General features: G+C 42.2%; 1 protein-coding gene and 1 long non-coding RNA gene across 4 annotated transcripts in view; both read right to left on the bottom strand.

Moving 5' to 3' along the window:
* The window catches only part of CHD7 (chromodomain helicase DNA binding protein 7), a 188,790-nt gene extending 179,120 nt beyond the window's left edge, over positions 1-9,670 (bottom strand). For 2 of the 3 annotated variants that reach the window (XM_050938872.1, XM_050938874.1), the window contains exons 1-2: positions 9,566-9,670; positions 7,688-7,790 (exon numbers count right to left, since the gene is read on the bottom strand). The gene's annotated coding sequence lies outside the window, so the exon portion shown is untranslated. The remainder of the gene's footprint in view (positions 1-7,687; positions 7,791-9,565) is intronic. The other variant, XM_050938873.1, reaches the window with a different exon arrangement.
* An 8,265-nt stretch (positions 9,671-17,935) lies between these two features.
* LOC127044312 (uncharacterized) lies at positions 17,936-24,481 on the bottom strand. Its single transcript, XR_007772453.1, has 2 exons — positions 24,429-24,481; positions 17,936-20,016 (listed from the first exon to the last, which is right to left on the bottom strand). It is a non-coding gene; the product is annotated as an uncharacterized LOC127044312 (long non-coding RNA).
* Positions 24,482-24,791: the final 310 nt, after the last annotated feature.

Below are 24,791 nucleotides of genomic sequence, written 5' to 3'. Positions count from 1 at the left end.
GGCAGCTCAACTGCAAGAATCCTTGACTTGCTATTCACTCTGATGAAGTTCAAGGCATGCAACTGCAACCAGTCATATACCTTGAGGCACCTCTTTCTCTCTATTTGTTTAGCATCTGCATCAAGGAAATGCACCCTCTCCAAAAGCTCTATGTCGGTGCCCACTTCCACTATTCAACTTTAAGCACCTAGCACAGACAAGTGGCTTTTCTGATCTGTGAAACCTAACATTAATCTTTTTCACATGAAAAATTCTCCTCAGAACAGAGATCTAATCTAGTACTTTACCCAACACTCCTCTAGTACTCAACCCTTCTAAAAAATTCTCTCAGCACTGAATAACTGTTTCCCTCTCTCTAGTCTACCTTTTCTATTTCTTGAAAAATAGTCTTCCCAATATTCAGTCACTTTAGCAGGTTTTTAATCTAACCACAATTTTAAAAAGCCAACATAAAAATACATTTTTTTCTGTTTGACTTCTCTCTTTAACCTCAATGCAGCCTTCAACACGTGACTCCAGGACAACCTTGCTCCCTCAAACTAGGAATGATGCTGTAGTTATAGTTCTGCTTCTAATTAATAAACCATTCTTTCCAATGGCAGTTCCACATCTGTGACAAGACTCCTTCTGTATGAAATGCCACAACATTCAAATTTTTATCATCTTTTTTCTAGGTAACTGAGTTTTTTGTGAGGGTGAGGGAGGAAGAGGAGTTACTACACTTCTCTTGTCAAGTAGAGCTCCAGCAATATGAAACATATGAATTTCTTTTAAATATCACTTTCTCTTCTGAGGAAGGAATAGAACTTAAGAATCCTGCAACGGTGACTTCTCTATACAGAAGTAAGAAGGTATAGTGTGGAAATCAAGACAGAGAGGAGGAAGGCAAGAAGGAACTACAGAAAGTCTGCTTATCTGTCTCCCAGACTAAGACAGGAAGGCTGAACCAAACAGGGAGAAAACAAATCTGCCCCCTCCCTCTAGTAGCCAGGTGAGCTCAAAATATAGCATCCTCTTAGAAGAAAAGCTAACATGAAAGAGTGGCATTATCAAGCACACCTCTCCCAGACTTGTTAAGTCTCCTGCACCAGCAAGGTGCTCCTGTTTCTAGCTGCTTTCTAAATTGCTCCTGCTTAGGAGCTTAAATCAAGCGATTTAGAGAGCTGATGAGAAACTTTAAGGCTGAATCTCTACCATCAGGGCTGCTTGAGGCAGGATCTGGACTCTAGACATACAGGAGCCAGTGAGCAGTAACCAGCAGCCAGGGCCAGAGGTCCCCCAACCAGGGGGTAAGGGGCAAAGAGCAACCCCAAACAGCCACCCTAGCAGCACAGCCAAACTACCTCCTAGCTGATGACAGAAAGCAGATATCCTCCTTCTAACCCAGAACAAGCAGCAACCCGCACCAGGGGCAAGCAATTCTTCATCACTACAAGATATAGAAAAACTAGAGGCAGAGCCTCTGGTAAACACCAGATTTACCTAGATATCAACCCAGGGAGATTCCAGAGACAGCTATGAGCACAGCATTTCCTACACTCCTAAAGCTTGTTCAATGTTAGTTCTGGTTATCAGGGTATTTGCTACCATATACATAAATATGGCAATACATATCACTGAATCATAGAATATCAGGGTTGGAAGGGACCTCAGGAGGTCATCTAGTCCAACCCCCTGCTAAAAGCAGGGGGACCAATCCCCAGACAGATTTTTGCTCCAGATCCCTAGATGGCCCCTCAAGAATTGAACTCACAACCTTGGGTTTACCAGGGCAATGCTCAAGCCACTGAGCTATCCCTACCCACCAAAAGCTGGAATGATTTCTCCAAGATCCAGATTTCTAACTTTCAACTTTAACAGGTATGCTTTCCTATCTCAGCAAGTGTGGAGGTTTCAGCAAGACCAGGGAAGGGGTGCTACATACTGAACTATAAACTATAATAGAGTCCTTGGAACCCAGCAGTTCACCATATCCATCTAGGATTTTACATCACACCCCATCACAATATCTCAACAGCTCTTACCCTTATGCCCCTCCTCCATGCCAGCTTTTGAATCTGTCTCTAATAAATGTTTGATAGTTCTCAATTCAGATCTCTCCCCAACGATCTTACTTTCACCTTTATGCTAATACTAGACTACCCCTCTCATCACCTTTAAAATGACTCCTCTCTGCCAGTTTCTACCAAATAAACTTGTAGCTTTGTGTCACAACTTCCATAAGATAGGTGGATTAATAAATCTTTGTCAGAAAGAACACCTTGAGAGACAAATTACCCTCAGCTCCGTCTTTCACTTACTGAAACAATGAAAAGTGGCGGCATTCTTGACTTTGAATTCTTCTTTTCTCACACAGAGATAGTGAGATTTGAAGGTTTAGAGTATCATTCTCTCCCATGTATTGTACAGCTTCATCTCTACCTCCCTTTATTTCCTTTTTCCTGTGATCATCATAATCTCTCCATGGCCTTCTCAAGTCCCAATTCTTTAGGCTCCAGCCTTGTCAGAATGACACTTTCCGCATTATCTCTTACAAAGAATGCCTGCGGGCTCTTCAACACATACAAGTCAGCTCCATTCCTGTGTGAATCCACTAGCTCCCAATTTCTAGATTCAGAACACAACTCCCCTTACTAAAATCCTCTTTGGACTTACTCCAGTCCCTTATCTACTTTGTCTCTATTATCTTTCATGAAGGCTAGAGCATGTCTCCAGAAAAACTTCAACTGTGCAAGTACCTTCTTCCTTATACCTCCTGTCACATGGAACAGCGTTCCTGTATCAACATAATTATTTCTATCTCAATTAAAATCTCATCTGCATACATTTTTCCCATGCCTCTACCTCTTAACTAACTTCTCCAATCCACTATTTTAACTCTCAAGAATTCTAGGATAGAGTTTTCATGAAATGTACAACACAAAATAAAGCATCATGTGTAAAGCTGTAACATATTGAAAATATTTTCCTATTCAAAGATGCATGAATAATCCTGACTGCAACTTTCTGAAATATATAAAGTGATCAGGTTGAGCCATTCTGGCATTTTAGAGATAACACAACACATTCCCACTTGTTGCGTCAGAGTCTGGGTTCTAAACTGACTTCAGTGGGATTTGGATCAGACTCTTGGTTCTTCACACAAGTTAGAAGCTCCCTTACATCTTAGGGACAAAGTAAGATTAGGAATTGAGACGCTTGATTATTTTTGTAACAAATCTTCATTATCTGACCCTAGCAACAAAATAAAAAAAGCAACTCCATCAAGCAAACAAAGAGCAGCATAAACTGGGAGGTTTGACAAAGGACTTCTCAATGAAAATGCAAGAGGAGTGGTTCACTCTTAAGAGAAAACACAAAGGAGATATTACAAGTATTTTTTAAAATTGATGCGAGATCTAATTTCTACCTACAGCAAAGTTTACTACACTTCACTTCATAAAACGTTTATGTTTAATAGTGGGAGTGAAATACCAAATGAGATATTTAAAAAAAGATGTATGAAGTTTGAATTGTCTACAAAAAACCCTCCAAATATTTGCATGCAAGATAATTTATTGCAAAATTTGATTACTAGAGCAGGTTTTAATAGACAACTACCTGTTGAAATCGTGAGCTCATTATTTACAACATAAAACTTAAAAAGTAACAACAATATTACAGACTAGAGGGTTTTAGAAGTTACTCAGCGCTGCTTTCTGTTATTCACAGGAAGGCAACTTTTAATCATAGTAAACAAAGTGGGCTCATATTTCATTGAACTCTGAACAAAATAGCCTCTAGGATCAAGATTATATATGGTGAATCTTAATTTTCCTCACAGAACCATTAGGAAGAAGGCAGACATTTTGGCTGCACTGACTTTTCCAGACAATTGATTCTTGAAGTTATTTATTCCCCACCATTCCCCTCAAGGCCCTCTCATTACAGCAATTGTCTCTATGTCAGAGGAAGGTTGGATACAGCTCCCTCCAAAGCCAGGCAACACCACACCCAAAATAGCTACAGGGGTCACAACAGGAAGTGTTCCCTAGTTCATGAGAGCAGAAGTTTGTTTCAGCACCCCTGTTTAGGAACTGACTACAATTTGTAAGGGGGGGGGGGGTGAGAGCCATTGACCCAAACTGTAAAGTCTGTATATAATGGAATCCACTTTAAGCCTGGGGGTGCACCCCTAGCATCTATACTCCCAAATGCCAATCAACTTTCAAAATAGAGAGTTCTGATACCATTAATCTGACCCATTATTAAATGAGTGGTCTTCTTTATTTTTTCCCCCATTTTTAAATTAAGTTACATCCTTAAAAGTTTCACTGCCATCAGTCTGTGTTTCCAAGTTTTAATAAAAGCATACTATTTGATATAAACATGGAGAAGGGAAAAGAACAAACACGACATTCAGAAACAGTTATGGGACACTATGTATGAAATTAAAGAGGTCAGAAGCTTAGAGATAATCTGCTCCTACCTGCTTTTTTCTAGATGCATATTTACACCTTTAAAAACAAAACAAAAAAATCACAGTTGAAAGATAAGTATGCAGAAACTGATTAATTCCTAAGATCATCCTTAAGAGTTTTGTTATCATATTGAGAAACTTGGAACGTATTCCCTATGCCACAGACAGTTTCTTATTGAATAGAATAATTATTTAGAAAATAGTGGAGAATAAAGGCATTTCAGTATGTAACTATGCAATGTAATTTTCACTCTGAGCAATCCATGATAAGAGTCACTGAAAGTTAGATTATACAGATAGAAACAAAACAGAATGAAGGAGTCCTTCATTCAAGTTTTAGCACCTTGCCAGAAGCATTCTAAAAAAATAATGTTACATATCCTGTAACTGCTGCTCTACAATAAGTTATCCATCTCTCTGCAACAAAGGATCCTAACACCAGATTAGGTCTCCTTAGAATAAACTGTTTTCCTCCTCTTAACTTTGGTAGCATTCCAGCAACAGTAATCTTAAATTTTAGCTCAAATAAGTTATATTAGAGAGAGTCTTTACAGCAAGTGTCCTATTTATGGGAGTAAGAAAGAGGATGCATTAAGGAAAAAGTTGGAATCTGCCACAGATGGAACTAGGTAATGTCAGCAGATTAATGCAATGGTCTTTTGCCCCTTTGGAGAACAGATTAAAAATGGAAATTAAGGTCTTGTTTACACAAGAAAGTTTTACCAGTGTAACTAAATCAGTTTAGTATAGTTTTCATATTGTAAGCAAGGCCTAAGCCACAACAGTAGAAAGTACGCTGTTTCATCCATATTGCCTCCGCGCATCACTAAACAATTCCCTAATCCAGAACAACTGGTAATCTATCCACAGGAACAACATAGGAGAGGGGTTGCAAGACAAGAATGAGGTATATTTGTAGAAACTGCAGAAACCTGCTGTGCAACTGCTCCACATCACCAGCCCCAACTTGATCCAGACAGCCTCATTTGTGAACACTAAATTCATCCATTCAAACATTCAGCAGATTTTAAAAGCCTTCCATCTGGAAATTAATTGACAGATATACTACCTACAGGAAATGAAGGCTAAAGATTTGGTATAGAATTAAAGGCACTTACATGTTTGTTTTTCCCCTTCCCCATCTTTCAGGCCCCTTCTTCCCTCCTCACATGCACTGCTTAAATGTGTCACATCAGAATTTAGATAGATATAGCCAGTACCAGACAATATAATATGGTCATGCCAATCTAAAGAGTCACAATGCAAGATTTAGGAGATTCTCTTGAAATAGCATTGCAAATAATAATTAGTTTCTTATTAAGGCTTTTGTTCTTTACAGATGCACAAATCTGTTTTTCCCCACTGTCTCCTTATACTTAAGCCTGTCTTCAGATAAGGGCCTAGGCCATTTCCATTGAACATCTGAAGTTTAGGGCCTTTTTAGTAACATACTTTGTACTTGTACAGAGCTTTACTTTTGGCACCTTATATTTATAAAAATGGCGCAACATCTTCAGTCAAATCAAAATTGGCCTATACAAAATTCCAGCACAGTGGCAGATGGCTTGAAAATATCTGAAGCTAATAAGAAATAGCTAAAAAAAAAAAAGTTAATCTCTGTAATGCATCACAAGTGAAATTAAGTATTTAGATAATTTCTAATTTTTAATATATGATAATCAAGATCAAGATTGTAAACCTTAAAATTTTAGATTGAAAATATACTAACTTTTCCAAAGTAGATATGTGCTATTTTATAAAATATTGAAGGGTTATATCAAATAGCTGTGGTATACAGTTCGCATATTCAAGGGGGGCGAGGAGAGAACCACATTCCAGTGCTATTTAAAAACAATTTCACACATCCATAGGAATAGGTATTTCAATGGAAGTCATCAAAACCATACTGAAGTTTACCCTATTTGTGTACACTTTTTCTGCTTTCAGTAAGCAGGATTCCAGTCTCTTGTTATAAATTAATATTTCTGTTATGTCATTCCTTTACACACTAACATTTTAGAATAGGATTAACATCCCTTCCAAATGTTTACACACTTTGATCAAAACGTTGTTGAATAGCTAGACAGGTAGTAAACTTGTGTGCATGTTCTAAATTAAGAGAAAGCAAGTTCTTCTATTGTTTAAACCAATTAATTTGAATTTTAAAAAACTAAAAGGCATACCATTACAGTGTTAAATATCTAGTGAGAAGCTTGGTTTGGTGTTTATCCAATTGATAGCAATGCAAGTTTAACTGACTAAAGGATTCAAGTGTAAATGACAGTTTAGAACAAAGTAGCTCTGGGAAAATGTCTTTTTTAAATTAAAGTGTTGGTAAGTTTTAAATGGACTAAAAATAAGCAGCTAAAACAAAAAGTTAAGTGTTAAGCTGGACAGACCATAAGGTTTGTGGCATTATCCATTTCTATCTAAAAAGAAAAACACAAAACTATTGTTCTGTTTTCCAAAACTAGTGTTTGAAATTTCAAATAATGTTGTTCTCAGAGAAAGTAACTGTCATCTCTGAGAAGATATGGTATTATTTAGCTAAGAAAAGTTAAACTACATATTATGTAGTTTATCTAGCACCTTTATAATGCCATATAAATATCAAAAGAAAACAAGTAGCATGCTTATTTTATCCTCTCAGCTAGAGATATAAATGTCAGCACTGGTCCCATCACCTGTTACAAACCTCAGAAACAAATGGGTTAATTTCCCAATGTACTGCAGGTTATTTCGAAGGGAACTACAGTGATTTCCCCCCTATTGTTTAAACAGAGCAATTCTCTCTCTTAAAATAACCCCTATCTAGCTGTCTCACCATGGTTAAGTTCTTAAGCTACCCTGTTGTTCAGCATGTGTTATACAAAGCAACATGATTTTTTAAAAGGAAATTTTTGTTGAAAACTTTGATGAAGAAACTACAGAGCTTAGAAGTTCCTCTCTGCTGTGCTTAGCAATGCAAAAAACAGTCCTGCAACGTGCCCCAAGCATCCAGCTACATTTAGCTTTCAGCCTTTTTATTATCATTGTCAATGAATGGGCCCCAGTCAAATTAAAGCTGCCATTTTAGGTTAAAGACTGGAGAGTCTCTGTTGTGCAACAACAAGACAAAAACACTCCAAGCGACAGATGCAGCATTCTCTTCGGAAAATGATGGATTTCAACTTTTATAAAAATAATTACTGGTCATGCTTTTAATATGAATTATATATTGATACTCACACATTACTGCAAACTAACGGGATTTATAATTGGGATAAATCAGCTACCCATGCTGCTAAGGTCATAGTCATTAAGATTTTTTGCCGTCGTTAGAATGGATGATCTGTGAGGAAATGAACAGAAACATTTTTTGTTCAACTTGTTTCTTTGTATCTCCCTTAGTCCCATATACAACCATAGAAAATGACACACAGTTCCCTGAAAGCCATCTTTCAGTACAAACATCGCTCAGATTCTACTCTGATGAAAGTAAAATCGAGGCTCACATATACACAGAAAGAAACTTATTGCCCCGAGAAGGTTTTTCTGATATTTCCCAAACTAAAATCCACGTGAGAGCAAGTAACTGAAAAAACTCTCACAAACGAAAAATCTCGCCTAAATGTAGTTAGAAGGCACATTCAGTACCTTCCCAAACCAAAACAAAGGTAGAAAGTGGGGCAAGTACGTGGAGAGTTGTGTGGGGTATCTAACAATCTCTTAGTAATTCAAAGGGAACTCCCCGTGCATTGCTACTTTTCTTTTGTTCATTGTCCTTCTAAAAAACTAGTTTAAACCAAGGCGTGAGTAGAGGGTAAAAGTGATCTAAAGAAACCCGTCCGATTTAGAGCATGTGCACGAGAGTGACCCCGTTCCCCAGAACCAAGTGGCCCCTAAAATAACACTGCCAGCAGTTCGGAGGGTACCCCAGAGTGTGAGAGGGTATCCCCTTATGTAATGCGATCAGGATAAATGAATGCAACGTAATGATGGCTGCTCATTGCCTGCAGCTCCTTCTCCCTGAGTCTCACCAACAACCTTCCCTCCGCCCCCCTCCACCTCCCCCCCGTGTCCGCTTCCCACTTCCACCAGCCCCCCATTCAGTACCCAACCCCACCGTAGCAGCAACCCCAACCCTCAGCGGAGCAGGGAGACCCAGAGAGACAGAGAGAGAGAGAATCGCCTGCTAGCCTCATTTCCCTGTGTGAATCAAACACAAACAACCCCCCCCCCTTTCCCTGACCGCTTGGCCTCAAACCACCTTTTCCGCTCACCCACAAAATGGCCTTGATTTCAGGGGGAGCAGCCTCAGCTCGTGTGCGCCCTGCCCAGCGCTCCGCTCCGGACCCAGCCTGGGGAGGGGGCCGGGGTAGGAAGGGGAACCGAGTTGGTTCGCAGGGTTAAGTCTCTGTTATGCAGGCGCCGCCAGCACCAGTCCAGCTCGCGTTAGGTAGTGTCGCTCCCCCACCCCCTTCTCTTTCTTCTCCGGCTGTTGGAAGCAGCCGGGAGCCCCCTCGCCTGCCGGCCTCCCTCCCCCGGTCCCCTGCGTGTGACTCTCCCCCGCCCCTCCAGGGCAGAGACCCCCGGCGGCACCTCGTGTTCCCCCGCACACACACTCCCGGCCTCCCCGGGGGGCTCCCCCCGCGCCCCAGTTCCATGTGCCCGCCCTGGGAGCGCGGATGGGGGGGGCTCCCTCACTTTGTTAGCGCTTGTTGTGCTGCCGGCGCCGGGAGCAGTCAGCGTGGTCAGCGCTCCCCAGAGGGAGCAGCTCTCCCAGCGGCTCGGCCCCCCGCCTCGCCACCCGCCCGCTCCCTCCCTCCCTCCCTCCCTCCCGCAGTTTTACCAACTTTTCCCCGGTTTCCATCGCCCTCCAAACTTGCGGAGCAGGCGGGGGGCCCGTCCCCCTCGCCCCGGGCAGATGGAGCACAACAAAAAGCCCTTTGCCCGCGGGACAGCGCCCCGCGGAGACCGCGCGGCCCCACGCGGGGGTGCCCGGAGGGAGGGGCGCTGACACCGGCTCCCCGGGGGGCAGGGACCTGCCGCGGGTCTCTCTCCCCCCCGATATCCGGCCCCCAGCTCGCCGCCCTCCCTCCCTGCCCGCGGCGCGGGGTCACTCACCGGGTCAGCGCAGGGCTGGCTGGGCTCGGTGTCCCCCGCTCGCTCCCTCGCTGCCCGCTGCCGAGGGGCCGGGGAGGAGGAGGGGACACGCTCCGGAGTTGGTGCAGCGGCGGGGCTCGCACGCCCGGCGGAGTTGCTCCCTGGCGCCGGGAGTGCGGGGGCGGAGAAGGTCCCTGTCCGAGGTCAGCGCGAGTCCGGGGCCGTGTCGGGCTCTCCGCCGGGTCCCGGCTCCGCTCCGCTCCTTTGTGTAATTTTCACTCGATTCAAGTTTAATCCGATAGTTCCCGAGCGCGTCCGCAAGAGCCGAGCGAGACACCAGCCAGCCAGGCGGCTGCCGCTGCTGCTGCTACCACCCCCCTCCCGCCGCCACAAGGCGCGCCCCCGACACCGCCCCCTCCCCGGGGGCGAGCGCGCCCGCAGGCCCCGCCCATGCCCTACACGTCACCACCCAAGCCTGGCATAATTTATGCAAGAATCCAGCCCCGCTTAGGGGGGAGAAGGGTCACTAACCTCTCCCCCGCGCCCCGCCTCGCCGCCGGGCAGGGCCTGCTGCTCCTCGGGAGCTGTTTGCCGGCGGCGGGGGGTGAGGCGCTGCCCAAGCGCAGGGGACCCGGAGCCCACTCCCAGCTCCTCCATGCAGCCAGCCCCGGGGGCGCCCCAGCCGGCCTGGCCGCCCCGCGCCCGGGAGGGAACGAGGAAGGGGGGTACAGCCGGAGACACGAGCCCCATCGCGGGGTCCGAGCTGACGCCGGCCACACGTACTGACCCCCAGCGGCAGAGCCCTCGCCCCGGCTCTCCTCCGGGACCCCGCTGCGCCTTGCTGCCAGCGCGCACCCGGCTGCCTCGCTCCCCAGTCTTCCAGCCAGGCACCCACCCACGGCAGAGTCCCGGAAAGTACTGGCCGGCGCTGGCTTCTGCTCGCCGACGCAAACTTCCCGAGCGCCGCAAAGAGAAACTCCTCCGGAGAGACTGGATGTCACGGAGCCCGCAGGGTACGACGAGCCCCTCACGCTGCCGCTTGCTTTCCTCGGCTCGCTCTTTCTAGCCAAATCCCATGTCCCAGGAACCAAGCTCACTTCGCAGCTCCACTGGGACTCCACGGCACCATCCTCCAGTAACAATAAGCTTGTCAGAGCTGCGGCTCCTTATAGTGAGAGGGACTTATGAAAAGTAGGGAACGGTGGCTTGAAACCTACCAGAGCTCGGACAGATTCCATAGGGCCTATGAACATGTTTTTGTGAAAATACTGCCTGTTCTATATCTGCTCCTGCTCGAGTCCCTGTATCTGTGTGGTGATCTTTGCACCACTCGCTCAATTTTTCAAAATCAAGCCACCCTCCAATACTATCATGTGGTTTTATTTGAGTAGTAGGCTGGTGCTGATTAAGGCTCTGTGGAGGCCAGTTTCCTATTCATAAATTATAAATTCACATTCATCATACAAACTGAAATATCAACATCTTTTCATTCCATAAGTAAATCCCGCCCCCTGTAAATGAATGCTCTGCTGGCCTATTTAACATTCACTAAGACTACTCTTTCCTAAATCGCACGGAAAGCTTATGCTACTGTAAAGATTATATATCGGTGAGTTTTAAAAGTGAGCTGTCTAGCAAGTTAACTTATTTAACGTCTTTGGTTGTGTGACTGGGAGAGTAAGAAAATAATGTGCCTTCTCCTCTCTGACCCCACAACCTAGCTATTTTTAACTGATGGCTTTCTGTGGCTTTCCATCCCCTTTCATGGTAAAAACTGAGGTAGTCGATCTGGGAGAATCCATTCACATAGTTCTTCCTCAAATACTCCACTGTAGGGTATAGTCCTCCCCCACAATATGCCAGGATCAGGATGCTAGCCCTACATCAGGTGGATCCAGGGCAGTCCAGTGCCTCTGCACTAGCTATGGCCTCTCCATTCTTTAGCAGAACAGCTCCATGGGTTTGTGTGACTAGGGACTCCCTTTGGCTGTAGCAGCCTCCAAGACTAGGGCAGGGGCAGCTCTATGATAAAAAATTATAGATCTATTTTCAGGTTCTTCTGGGAAAATCTGCAAAACTGTGGAGGACAATGGGCATCCTGTCAGGCCTATCCTCTCTCCACCTACTTCCTGTGTGAATCGTACATTCATGGAGCACCTTTCACAGGGTCCCAGAGAAGGGACAGTTTATGGAAGCAACTGACTCCACTCCCTTCAATGCACATGTTAAAGAGCCCCATTGTGTGTGGACTGGGAACTCATTAGGTCCCATGATTGCAATGGGGAGTTCTGTTTAAAAGCTGATGGCACCAGTTGTATGTATGGGGCAGCGGGTCAGTTTGGCTTTGTCTTTTTAAAAATAAGTTTAAGGGAGTCTGGTACCACACATGCCCCAAGTACCTCTGGTGATTTTTCTAGTTTTATAATCACAATTTTCAATTTTTAACATGTATTTTTTACTTCTGTTGTGTGAAAGAGCCTCACAAACAGAGGACACTAACATAGTAACTGCCCATGCAAGAGGAAACTAAAACGGATTACACAATGTTGTCAAAGGCACAAAGTAAACAAACAAAGAGAGTTACTCGGCTGTAATTCTGCTTCTCTGAAGGTATCATTTGACTAGCATCCTGTTCTTGGGTCCCAGCTCCCAAGCATGAATCAAGCCAGAGTTCAACTAGCTTTCAAAGACTTTGTGCCCTCAAACACAAAAAAGCAAAATTCATTCTGATACTAACAGTCAGGGCCCCATGCTTCTCTAAAACATTCCCTTTCAGTTTCTTCATGAGCAGAAAGCAGAGTTCAGAGTTCTAACTGTAATAGACATTATATATATACACATACATATACATATATATATACATAAATAAAATAAATTAGACCATCAGCGAATATATATATAATCAATGGAAAACCATGTGATGAGAGGAAGAGGCATGAACAGGAATTCAATCAAATGTTATATTCAGAGAAGTTGAATTACAAGTATATAATTACTCTTTTAGAAAAGTTAATATAGTTTCCAAAATAAAACAGTTAAGATAATTGAATGGCATTAGGATTTGTTGTGTTAAAGCTTCAGTGTTATAAAACGTGAGTGACTTACCCTCACATGAAAATACAAAGGGAAGTTTCGGTTCTGTAAACTTTTCTGTTTTAAAAGGTAGATTTAGCAAAATGTGATATTCAGGTCTAAGCACTGTCACTTCAAAGAAAGACAGGATGGAACTTTACAAACTGATGCGTAGAACACCAAAAAATCATTTGTGCAATATCAGGGCTTAAGGCTACAAGGTCTCACTGGTCTATGCCTCATTTCCTACAACAGTTCATAAATACCCTGAGAACTTTGAGTGTTCAAAAACTACCAATGCGAAGTACAAAACATTGTGGGATTTTAAGGAGGCACATCTACCTAAAGAAGCTACAGATGTAGCAAATACATCTGCTTCTTCGTGTCAGAAGGACTGCAAGGAGCAAGGCCACATTTCAGAAGACCCCATCTACCTTAATCTCTATGATTTCAAGATGTCTATATTGAAGGGCTGCTTCCCTGCACTGATTCTGGATCTTGAAGTTCAAAGGACATTCTGCACACATATCCCAAACCTTGACATCTTGACTCAAAGCAACTCGCTCTCCATTATGAGAGTTTTAAAGGCTGCATCTCAGCTCAGTAACCATGTGCTTTGATGCAGAGCCTTTTAAAGGACTCCAGGATGGCATATGGTTTGGACTAAGATTTGTCATTTGAAAGTTTCAAGAGATCTCAGGTGCTCCGTTGTCTCCAATAAGCTGTGGTTAGTGTCTCCTGAACATAAAGAGATGTCCAACACAATACTCAGAGGTCTTCTCTCTTCTGAACTTGACTGAGGTGAGATTCAAAAGAGAAGGAGGAAGTAAAATTGATGCACTAAGTGAAGGCACCAAAGCAAACAACTGTGATGGGGAATCAACACTTCAAGATAGATTCCAGGGTAATGAAAGCACAGTGGGATGAGGTCAGAGAGATGTTAAGGCTTTCCTTCTAAGATATCTGTTATAGTAATCTTAAACAACTCACTGAGCAGGGATGACAAATCTGAATGAAGTAGCTGTTCTGCTCCCTTCCAGGATCAAATGTAGGAACAGTTAACTCAAAACAAAATCCTTAGAGTGCACCCACTTAATCTGTGAGTGCAGAAATAAAGTGAACCTGGACATCCAGCTAATCCATAAAGTCCCAGACACCAAAGGCTTTCAAGTGGTTTTGATAGAAATGTTGTCTGACACAATGGATGAAGTGCACAAGACTCTTCATCTTAGGAGATGAAGATGCTGTATTTGATATGATAGCCCCAAACTGCCTATCTGAACTCTCCACTTTAGGTTTCTCACAGGTAATCCCCAGATGCACAAGCCTCGGACTAGATCCTCAGGCTGAAATTGGACATAAATGCAAAAACCATCCCTGCCCTGGTCAGGCCACTTCCTACTTCTGAAGGAAATAAGAATTCTCTCTGTCACAAGAGGAAAATGATCATCATAATCCACCCCAAAACTCTTGGACTCAGCCAAATTCTAAAACTTACAGAAACCTCTATCCAGCCAATAAACCAAAGAATAAAAGAAATAGGAAGACTTCCTGATTTCTGCTATAGGCTGTTCTGCTAAAGTGCCCCTTCCTATCCAGCTACTGACTTAATTTCTTCAGTATTGGTCATACTATAGTATGCTTCAGGGTGGGTAATAAATTGCAATGATTTTTGGACAGAAAAAATAGGCAAGAAGAAACTGCACTGGAAAGAATCTACCACTCACTGTTAATGATCTCACAAATGGCTGTTCAGTGTTTAAGCACACTGAGAAGCTAGCAAAAAACAGTCTCCAAGTAGCTGTCAGTCTTCTAGGAACCTTTCAGCTAAAGTTTAGGCCAAAGTATGGTACAGAGACAGGACTTGAAGGTCTGGGGGATGAAGTCCTCTTGTGCATAGACAAGGAGAGTACATCCTGCTGTAATTCTCTGCAGCTGTTGATAATCAAATACTCTTGTACTACCTCCAAAAATCTGCAAGAGTAAAGAGAAATGCCCTGAAATGGCTTAATTCATTCATCTCAGACTGAAGCCAGGATTGCTGTGAGCTGTTCCTCAGCCTCCAAAGCCCCTAGCAGTGGAATCCCACAAGACTCAATCTTCTTCTCCATATCATTCAACCAGGGAGAGCAGAGGAGACAACACATACTGAAGTGCCAATAGAGCACAGCTGACACTTAACTCTACATCCTCTTTACATCAAACAAACAGTTCCATCTCCAGCATTCTGAAAACATATTTGAAATCAGCAGCTAGAGAAAGATCTTTATAAATCTAAACCCCAGGCAAGATTGAAGTGAAACTCTTAGGAAGAGTTACATTGGGGGAGGATTAAAAAAAAAAAGTTTGGAAGGTGTATAAATGCTTGTGCAAATTAAGGAGATGGGGAAGTTTCTTCCCCTACAGGCAAGTTATTCCATAACTGCCCAGTTCAGGGTTTCTGGTACTTATCACTATCGAACACAGTGTACTAGACCAGATGCTCAGTGATGGCAATTCTTGTGTTTCTATAACAAGTGAAGAACACTAAAGAATTTACTTCTACAACATCCCCGTCATGAGGACATTGGTTTTCAGCCTTGGAATATTTTTGGGCTTCACAATGTCCAAACAGCCATGATTTCATCTGCTCAGGAGATTGCTCCCCTCTCAGTTGGGTTCAGACCTGGCCATGGAGAACCACATATTTTTAGTCTTCATGCTTGATCACTGCAACTCAATATACTTAAAAATGAAGCTACATGCCCTGGAAGAGCTCAAAATGGTAAAAAATGCAATAGCTCATCTGCTTAGCAACACAGTTTGCCACAAGCAGATCAGCCTGGAGCTTTCCTCTCAGCATCAGCTCCCTATTGAAGACAAAGCTCAATTGAAGGGCTCTGCAGTGATATTCAAACCATCCGTAGGAATGGAACTAGTTACCTGAAAGGTCACTTCTGCCTCTGTGATCATAACTTCTCTCAACAGCTATATTCCACTGAAGCAATGGAACTCTTGGGCAACAGGAGAGGAGACCCAGAACTTTCACAGACTATGGCATTCATTACCACAAGAGGTAAGAAAGCCATGGACCTCACCATATAAACATTGAAAGCCAAACTCAGCTCTTTAACTCAGCGTTCCTTCAGTAAAGACTTCAGATACAAAGAACAGACTGATCAAACTATGTCTCATGGGCCTGGAAAGTAAGAGAAATGTAGGGGTGTTGTGGTTTTCTATTTTAAAATACTCAAGAGGCACTCAAGTTCTGTGCTCTTGGGGACCATATAAGTACCTAGATGTATAGTGGTTATTTGTTTAAATAGCAGATTAAAAAAATTCAAGTAGAAGTGTGATTTTAAGTTGATAATGTTCTGATAAATATTTATAACCAAGAATATTGTGGCAGTGAAAACATTGCTATGCTACTATGGATTAATAAAAAGTCATTCCCTCCAGAAATGTATACACATTCTTTAGCAAAGGATACTTTATGGGTTTGGGGAAAAGTTCTTTTCCCTTAACAATGACACCCATTGCAAATAATCCAGATCTTAACCCAAATCACAAACCAGAGAGTTTTAAAGATTGGGAAAGCCATGGAATACATACTGTTAGCCAGTTATTCAGTAAAGAAACTTTTCTAATTTAGAAATAAAAACTAACTTTAACTGACTCACTTTCCCATAGTACCAGTACTTTCAAGTTAGGCACTATGTTTCTCAAAATTTGTATAACTGCTTTATATGGAAAGCTAACTTTAAGAGATGTGATATCTAGTCAATTAGGAAACAAAAGAATAACTAATTTATCATTTATCTTTGCAAACAACTTTCGTAACAAAAACAAGTCCATATATGACACACTGGAAAAGGACCTGAGTAGACAAATTGCCTCAGAGAAATGGGGTTTGATCTGGAAAAGAGGACCAGCAACCTTAGGCTGTAGCACAATAAAATAAAATATCCTTAAAATACTATTCCAATGGTAAGTCAGAGAGAGACTGAATGGGGATAAATATTGGAGGAATTGTGGAGAACGAGATTTTATGCACATATGGTGGACATATTGGAGATGCAATATGTAACCAAATATCACAAAATGTTGGATATTTCTTACTAAATTATCCTTTGGTCATCCTGCTGGGGTTCTCAGTGGAAATGGTCATACAAAAAGAAATGAAGAATTAAATTTCTCATTTGCTAGTAGCTGCCAGGCTACCAATAGCCTTTCACAGGAAAAAGAAAAATGTCGAACCATAGAGGAATCGTTCAAATATATATATATAGATATATAGGATGTTATGGAAAATTCACACACCAATTATAGACAGAAGCAAAACAGACAGAAGACAAATAGACATATACCTATTTGGGTATCTTTTATTTAATACACAAAGTATATAAACCTGCAAAAACACCTGTATAACTAATTTTTTGAAATATTACCAATCGATAGCCTGGCCTGGTCTGTTAAGTATGCACAATAAGATATTTCACTCAGTTTAATAAAAATCACTAAAAATGATGAGTTGTAAGTCTTGTAATGATGCTCGTTCTGTAATATGGTAACACTCTTAGAGAAATCTGATGTCTATATTCCTGTATGTCTCTTTAAACAAAATCTCAAGTACAATCAAGGTGCTTTCCAAAACAAAAACAAACAAAAAAAACCTTCCTTTGTCTTCATTTCACAGATGAAAATACTAAAGAAGAAATATTAATTGATTTACACAGTTGCTGAGCATCTTCTTCAGTTGACTTCCCTTGGAGTTGTAGGTGCTTGGTACTTCTGAAAACCAGGCTATGACTTGCCCAGCATCATAAAAGGAATTACTGTGAAAGCCAAAATTAGAACTCAAGACATTCTAATTCACAGTTCCATGCCAGTAAACTATCCTCAAACCTTAAATAATAATTAGAGATTACCTATCTCCTAGAGCTGGAAGGGACCTCAAAAGGCCATTGAGCCCAGCCCCCTGCTTTCACTAGTAGGACCAAATACTAAGTGTCCCCCTCAAGGACTAAACTCACAACTTTGGGTTTAGCAGACCAATGCTCAAATCACTGAGCTATCTCTCCCCCTCTCATAATAGTAGGTAGCATAGGATTGATGAAGCAGTATCTCAAGTACTAGCCTATAAACAATGTGACAAAATGCATCAGCAATAACATTTGTTTTATTGTCCTAAGTTGCAGCTATAACTTATTACACTTTGTTACAGGTGAAACATGTAGAGTGCCTAAGAACTTTCAAAATGAACTTTATTAATCTGAACATTTGCCTTGAAGTTTTTAAGAATCATAAAAAGTAAAAAAGTGGGAGAGATTTTACACAATAGGCAGTCAGCCATAATTGGCACTTTTAATGCTTTTTTGAGGACAAGTTTCTGGTGCAGTAAGGACAATATTTAAAAAGAACACATTTTACATCTTTAGTAATCTCTCTCCTTTGCCTCACTCTTCCCATGTTTCCTATGCACAGATGACCATCTTTCCACTTTATCCATAAATAGCGGTGTCTCAGCTTTGCAGCACTGAGGAAACTGCACTGGAAACCTGGTTAACATGAAACAAATTCACGTCTAATTTGCATAAATTCACTTACACTTTTTTATATTAGAAACAACTCTGTACAACCATTATATTTGTTTGTACTTCATTGATGGATGAACAGAAATTGCTTGCTGTTTGAATTAATCAGTGATAAAACCATGCAGCTGATCAGCTTTATCTTCATCCTGAGGTTATGGAGGAGATAGGTGTGATTTGCATTTTGTGATGCTATGATCTCATATTTAGCTCTTAGGTTGCATTTTAAGTATCATTGTTTGTAGCATGATACAAGTTTCCCCATATTGCTCTTTAATGAAAAATAGAACTTACTTGTTTAGCACGGAGACCACATACATTAAGGTTGCCTTTAAGGAGGCAGGATTTTACTTTACATTATAATATAACTAAATAAAATAGCAATATCTGCTGGATACTAGTTTTCATTTTAAGACAAACACAGAGCTGATTCTTAAAGAAACATAAATATTCAGTACAAGTGTTTTTTTACACAGTTTATAGGGCAATGGATCAGTTTAATCTCTGGTGTAATAACTTAATTGACTTGACTTTAATGAGTTACACCAGGGAAGAATTTTACCAAATAGATTTTTTTCCCCAAGTATGAACATTCTGCTCAGTTCTGTGGGTTTTTTTAAATACATGATCTTTCGTACATAACTTTACTTTTTACACAATAAAAATATTTGTAGATGCACACATAAAAATTATACTGTATAGTTCAAACAAAATATGCACTCTCATTTATGCTAAAACCCACATCCAGAAGTTAATGAAATTATTCCATGCTGCTATTATTTTCTGATTTTTGTTTAACAAAGTCCTTAAATATTTTTATTAACTGCGTATTAGCATGAGATGGTATGGGAAGTAAGCACTGAAAGGGCTATGCAGGGAGCCAGTGAAGATAGAGACAGGCATGATCAAGTAGCCACAGCTTTATTAAACTTATAACTTAAACAAAATATTTCATGTAGACACTCAACTCATTGCTTCTCTGAAGAGTTGGAATTGCAGCAGAATGGAGGGTGGAGCAGAAAGAGGCTCATTTCCACCTGGCATCACTTCTTATGGGGCTCTCCCTGTCACCTACCAGCCAACCCTGATAACTGCAGGCAATCCAATTGCCCAGTGGCAGGCCTCCAAACAAGGGGTGGACAGGTAGTTTGTTTTTGGTACAGTGGGAAAAGAGGAGTCAGTGGAAAGATACAAAGAGGAGAGTGATGTAATCAAAACAATGAGTCAGGGAGATTATTTTTGCCACAACTTTTAAAAAGATTTAAGGTGGAGGGGAGCAAGTTGGGGATTTGTCAAGCCCAGAGAGGAGGTGGCTATATTAGTTGAGATGTGAGGTCTGGGGGGTTGGGTTTTCTTTGTAAGATATTTTTGATTAGGCTAGTTTACAATTAAGTCTTCTGAAATGCTATAATGTAGAATCCGGAAGCATATCTCATAGACTCATAGACTTTAAAGGTCAGAAGGGACCATTATGATCATCTAGTCTGACCTCCTGCACAACGCAGAATCTCACCCACCCATTCCTGTAACAAACCCCTAAACTATGTCTGAGTTATTGAAGTCTTCAAATCGTGGTTTAAAGACCGCAAAGTGCAGAGAATCCTCCAGCAAGTGACCCATGCCCCATGCTGCAGAGGAAGGCAAAAAACTTCCAGGGCCTCTACCAATCTTCCCTGGAGGAAAATTCTTACCCGACCCCAAATACGGCGATCAGTTAAACCCTGAGCACGTGGGCAAGACTCACCAGCCAGCACCCAGAAAAGAACTCTCTGTAGTAACTCAGATCCCACCCCATCTAACATCTCATCACAGACCATTGGGCATATCTACCTGCTAATAATCAGAGATCAATTGCCAAAATTAGGCTATCCCATCATACTATCCCTTCCATAAACTTATCAAGCTTAGTCTTGAAGCCAGATGTGTTTTTTGCCCCCACTACTCCCCTTGGAAGGCTGTTCCAGAATTTCACTCCTCTAATGGTTAGAAACCTTTGTCTAATTTCAAGTCTATACTTCCTAGTGTCCAGTTTATATCCATTTGTTCTTGTGTCCACATTGGTACTAAGCTTAAATAATTCCTCTCCCTCCCTGATATTTATCCCTCTGATATATTGATAAAGAGCAAGCATATCTCCCCTCAGCCTTCTTTTGGCTAGGCTAAACAAGTCAAGCTCTTTGAGTCTCCTTTCATAAGACAGGTTTTCCATTCCTCGGATCATCCTAGTACCCCTCCTCTGTACCTGTTCCAGTTTGAATTCATCCTTCTTAAACATGGGAGACCAGAACTGCACACAATATTCCAGAGGAGGTCTCACCAGTGCCTCTGATACATTATGTTGTCCTAGGCCGTTTGTCATTATGTAAATATAACTCCTGTGCTGTCATCAAGGATGTGTCATTAATAACACTATGTCAACATAAGTTTTGTCAACGTTCAAAACAATAACTTCTTAAACCTTAACTATGGTACTCACTGAAATCACCTTGAAACTTTTCACAAACATTTGTCTCTGCTACACATGGTAAACAATTACACACATTTAATTGCATATCCCTGATTGCTCTAGTATATCGTAAAAAGAGGTCCAAAGAAAAAGTTAGACATTGGAAATTATAAATTGGAGTTAACTCATACTGAAGGGGAAAGAAACCAAAATGTCATGAACTGCTTGAATTTTCTATAAGTTACAAAAATCATTTTAAATTGATCCTTTAACTCAAAACAGAGATTCTCTAAAACATTTTCACCCCTTTTAAAATGAAAATCCAGGTCCAACTTTAAACATGATGACATCATCATGCCACTATAATTTTACATAAAGGGGAAAACAAACAAAACAGAACACTTAGGAAACTTGGGAGCTAATCCTGCTACCACACATAGTGCTTGCTAAGATGACTTCAGTGAGACCAGTCAGTATTTGCAAGATCAGGGGCTGGTTTAGTACATATGATCAAGAGAATTTCTGGAAAATCATAAAAATGGAATAAGAGGAAAAATCCAGCCAATTATATCTGGAATCAATTAAGTATTGTTTTGTTCAGATGCTGTTTGTCTTTCTATTAAATAGAGTTAAATTGATACAAGTTATCAGCATGTAGCAAAACAACTAGACACTGCATACTATACATTGCCTCATCTTTAAATTGGCTGTATGTAGAGGAAGGGGTAGAGAGAGAAAGAGAAGCATTCCTTGTAAGTTTTTTAAGTCCTTAAAATTTGAACTTAAAATTAACCTGTCTACCCACTAAATGGCAAATAGCTCAGCATGACATCAATATACTGGCATAGTTTTCAGCTTCTACACGACATTTCCATGATGTACTGTACCTGCCTGAAAATAAAACTGAAAGTAAAGGAGTTGTTCTAGCAAAACCAACAGTTCACACTGAGTCAGATACACTGCATCCTAATTTCACTCATCTCCATGGGAGTTTTATTTTAAATATAATAAATAGGTACAAGTTTGGAACAAGGCAAGTATTAATAAATTTTTCTGAGAAAGAAACTGTATTAATTAGTATGCCTTAAAGTCCAGCACTAATTCATCTGGATTCATTCTGCAGAGAGGGCCCTAGATAATGGCAAACTGGTTATCCAGAACACCTCTAAAAGTTCCCATGTTTTTATTTTTATTTTAGTATATGCTAAACTGACCTTATGTACAATAAATATCAAGATAGGCACAAGGACATACAACACAGGAAGGTTTTGGGTTAGTTCACCTGTGAATGAATCAACTGTACTGAAAGAAGAGAGCTAGTCAAAAATTTCAACCAAAAATGGATTTTCAACAAAGAGGAAATTTTTGTAAAAAAGAATTTTTTTGTCCCTCCTCCCAACCCCATTTTTTGACCCAAAAACCCCCTCTGTTGACTTTAACGGAAACAGACTGGATCCCTAAAAAACTGAATCAGATCATTCACTTTGGGTGAAATTCTTATATAGGTGCCAAGTGCTCTTATAAGACCCTCCATACCACATAAAGCCTGTGCTGGGGTAACACAGAGGCATAGGGGCAAAGGTGGAGAGTGAAGTGGCCACATACACATGAGGATCTCCATACCACTGCGGAAAAGGTCTCTGCACCTATCTCACAAAGACTACAGCAAAGGTTAATGTGAAATATTGCAAGGGAAGGGCTATGTGATATAGAATCATGCAGATCTAATGGATCCAGCACATTGTGCAAGTGGTCACAGGCTGGGGCTGCCCATAGGCTGGAGGGGTGGACACAAGAATCCTGGCCCCAGGCTGCAAAGGTGAATTATGGTTCTCAAACCAGCCCTTTCCCACCCCTCCCTTCCCTGGCATATCAGCCATGCTCAGACTAATCATCATTCAGTAACAAGAAAATGTCTGTGGGAAAAGGGCATTACCTACAAGAATAGTTATGAAATAAACAGTAAAAGTACAAATAAGGAAATAGTTAATTTTGAAATAGTACACAAGTTTATTATTGGGTCTACTTCCTTACTGTGTACTTCTGAGTTAGCGTGTGAATGAGAGAAAGCCAGCAATTGCATAGTTATTATAGTATTGTAGAGTCAGATCCCATCCACATGGTACTGTAATCCAGAAGAGAGTCACTTTGACCTGATTTTAGGCAACTCACTCTCAACTGGATGGCACTCAAGTGCATTAAGATTACCTGCTCTTTCTAACAAGGGATGTCAGTTTCAAATGACACCATATCATTTAGATAAATTTGGACCTAATAAAAATAAGCTTCCCTGCCTGGCTTTGTTTTAAAAGCTTCCAAAGCATCCTCCCGAGGAAAACTGTAAGAAGGACATAACCTGTTAATGAACATGGTTTATAAAGACTGAAATCTAAAACCTACTTCACTGACCTACTGTTAAGTATTATTTATATTACAATAGCTCCCAGAGGGCCCTGATTAGGGTTGAGCCACACTCTTGTAAGGCACTGTACAAACATAAAAAAGAAGTCCTGGGCCATTTTGGCTGAGATTTTCAGAGATGCCTAAGGGAGTTAGGCACCCGACTATCTTGAATTTCCGTGTAATTTGGGAGCCAAACTCTCAGAGTTCTCTGAAACTCTAAACCAGAATGGGATGGGGCTGTCCTTTGATACATTTGTATCATGCCCAGAACAATAGAGACTACTCTGTGAATGTTAATTTTTAGAACATACAATATGATCATATAGGCAATTATACTACATTCACCCTTGTACTAATTGGGTAGGTACAGTCTGAAAATATAAAATCTAAATCAGTAAATCAAATATCACAAAGCACATTTTAAAAAGAAAGTACAGTTAAACAGGTAGAAAATCTGTACAAGGACGATGATAGCAGTAAGGATGGTCAGTAGAAGGAATTATCCCAAATTAAAGAAACAAATAGCAGTTTATTGGAAACTGGAGAAGAGGCGGTTTTAGGAAACACAAAGAAAGATTTAATCTTTAGAAGAGAGAGCTGAAAATGAACTGAAATAAAACACGGTGTCAGTTTAATATGCAAGTGTATGTTTTGCTGGCTCTTGCCATCTCTAATGATCAGGATCATAAAGAATCCCTCCTCTCCTAAAAGCAGGATTCTTCACCCTGTAACACCTCCCTCCCTTTCCCAACATCCCCTCATCTTCACCCCTCTACTCCAGAGTCACTACAAGTTCCCCTAACCAAGCATGATGCCATGGTACCCTCATTTCCACAGACTTATCCCCTGGGAATTCCTCCTGTGGCAGTTCCTTTCCCCTCCTTTTCCATGGCAACACACCCAGCTCCGCTCCCCCACCATCAGGCAGAACGACCCTCACCTCTAACTACCCAGGAATCCCTTTATCCCCACAGCTCCAGACACCCTCCCCACACTCACGGAGCCCTATTCCCCCCCACGATGCTCTTCCCCTGAAGTTCCGCACTGCTTCTCGGGATTGCTTCCCCCACCCCTAGCCCTGGGATCGCTCTCCCACCCCCCAGCCACGTGGGCAGCTCCCCGGGATCACCCTCCCTCACACAACCCCGTGGGCAGCTCCCTGGGATCACCCTCCCACACATCCCCCCGTGGGCACTCCCAGGGATCTCTCCCCCCACATCCCGTGGGCAGCTCTCGGGGATCGCTCCCCCCACCCTCGTGGGCAGCTCCCCGGAATTCCCTCGCCCACGAATACAAGTCCCCGAGGCCCGGATCTCTTTCCCCAAGCACCCCGCGCACAGGCGGTCACACGCTCATCGGCCAATGGGTCGGTTCAGTCCAGCCCCTCTCGCACCTCCGGGGCGGCAGCCGCAACTCCTGTCCGGCCCCTCTGCCCGGGATTCCACCCCCGCCGAAGGAGCCTCTCGGCCCGTGACGTCACCTTCACAGGGCTTTCCTTTCCCTGACGGCAATTTCCTCGTCGCGCTGATTGGCTGGAATCTCCGGCCAATGGCAACGGCGCGCCCCTCCCCCCCCCCCCCCCAGTGCTGGGCTGGAGCAGCGCGGGCAGGTTCTCCGCTCCCTGGGGAGGGGGCGTCAGACAGGAGGGGGAGCGAGCTTAGGCACCAGGTGGCCCAGGGCTAATCCCGTAAATGTCCGAACAGCTGCCCAGCGCCATTTAAAGAGACAGGGTCGCGCCGCGCGTGAGTGGGGCAGT

Source organism: Gopherus flavomarginatus, chromosome 2 (assembly GCF_025201925.1).
Source record: "Gopherus flavomarginatus isolate rGopFla2 chromosome 2, rGopFla2.mat.asm, whole genome shotgun sequence".
NCBI classification, from domain to species: domain Eukaryota; kingdom Metazoa; phylum Chordata; order Testudines; family Testudinidae; genus Gopherus; species Gopherus flavomarginatus.
This window is presented reverse-complemented; position numbering and strand designations above follow the sequence as displayed.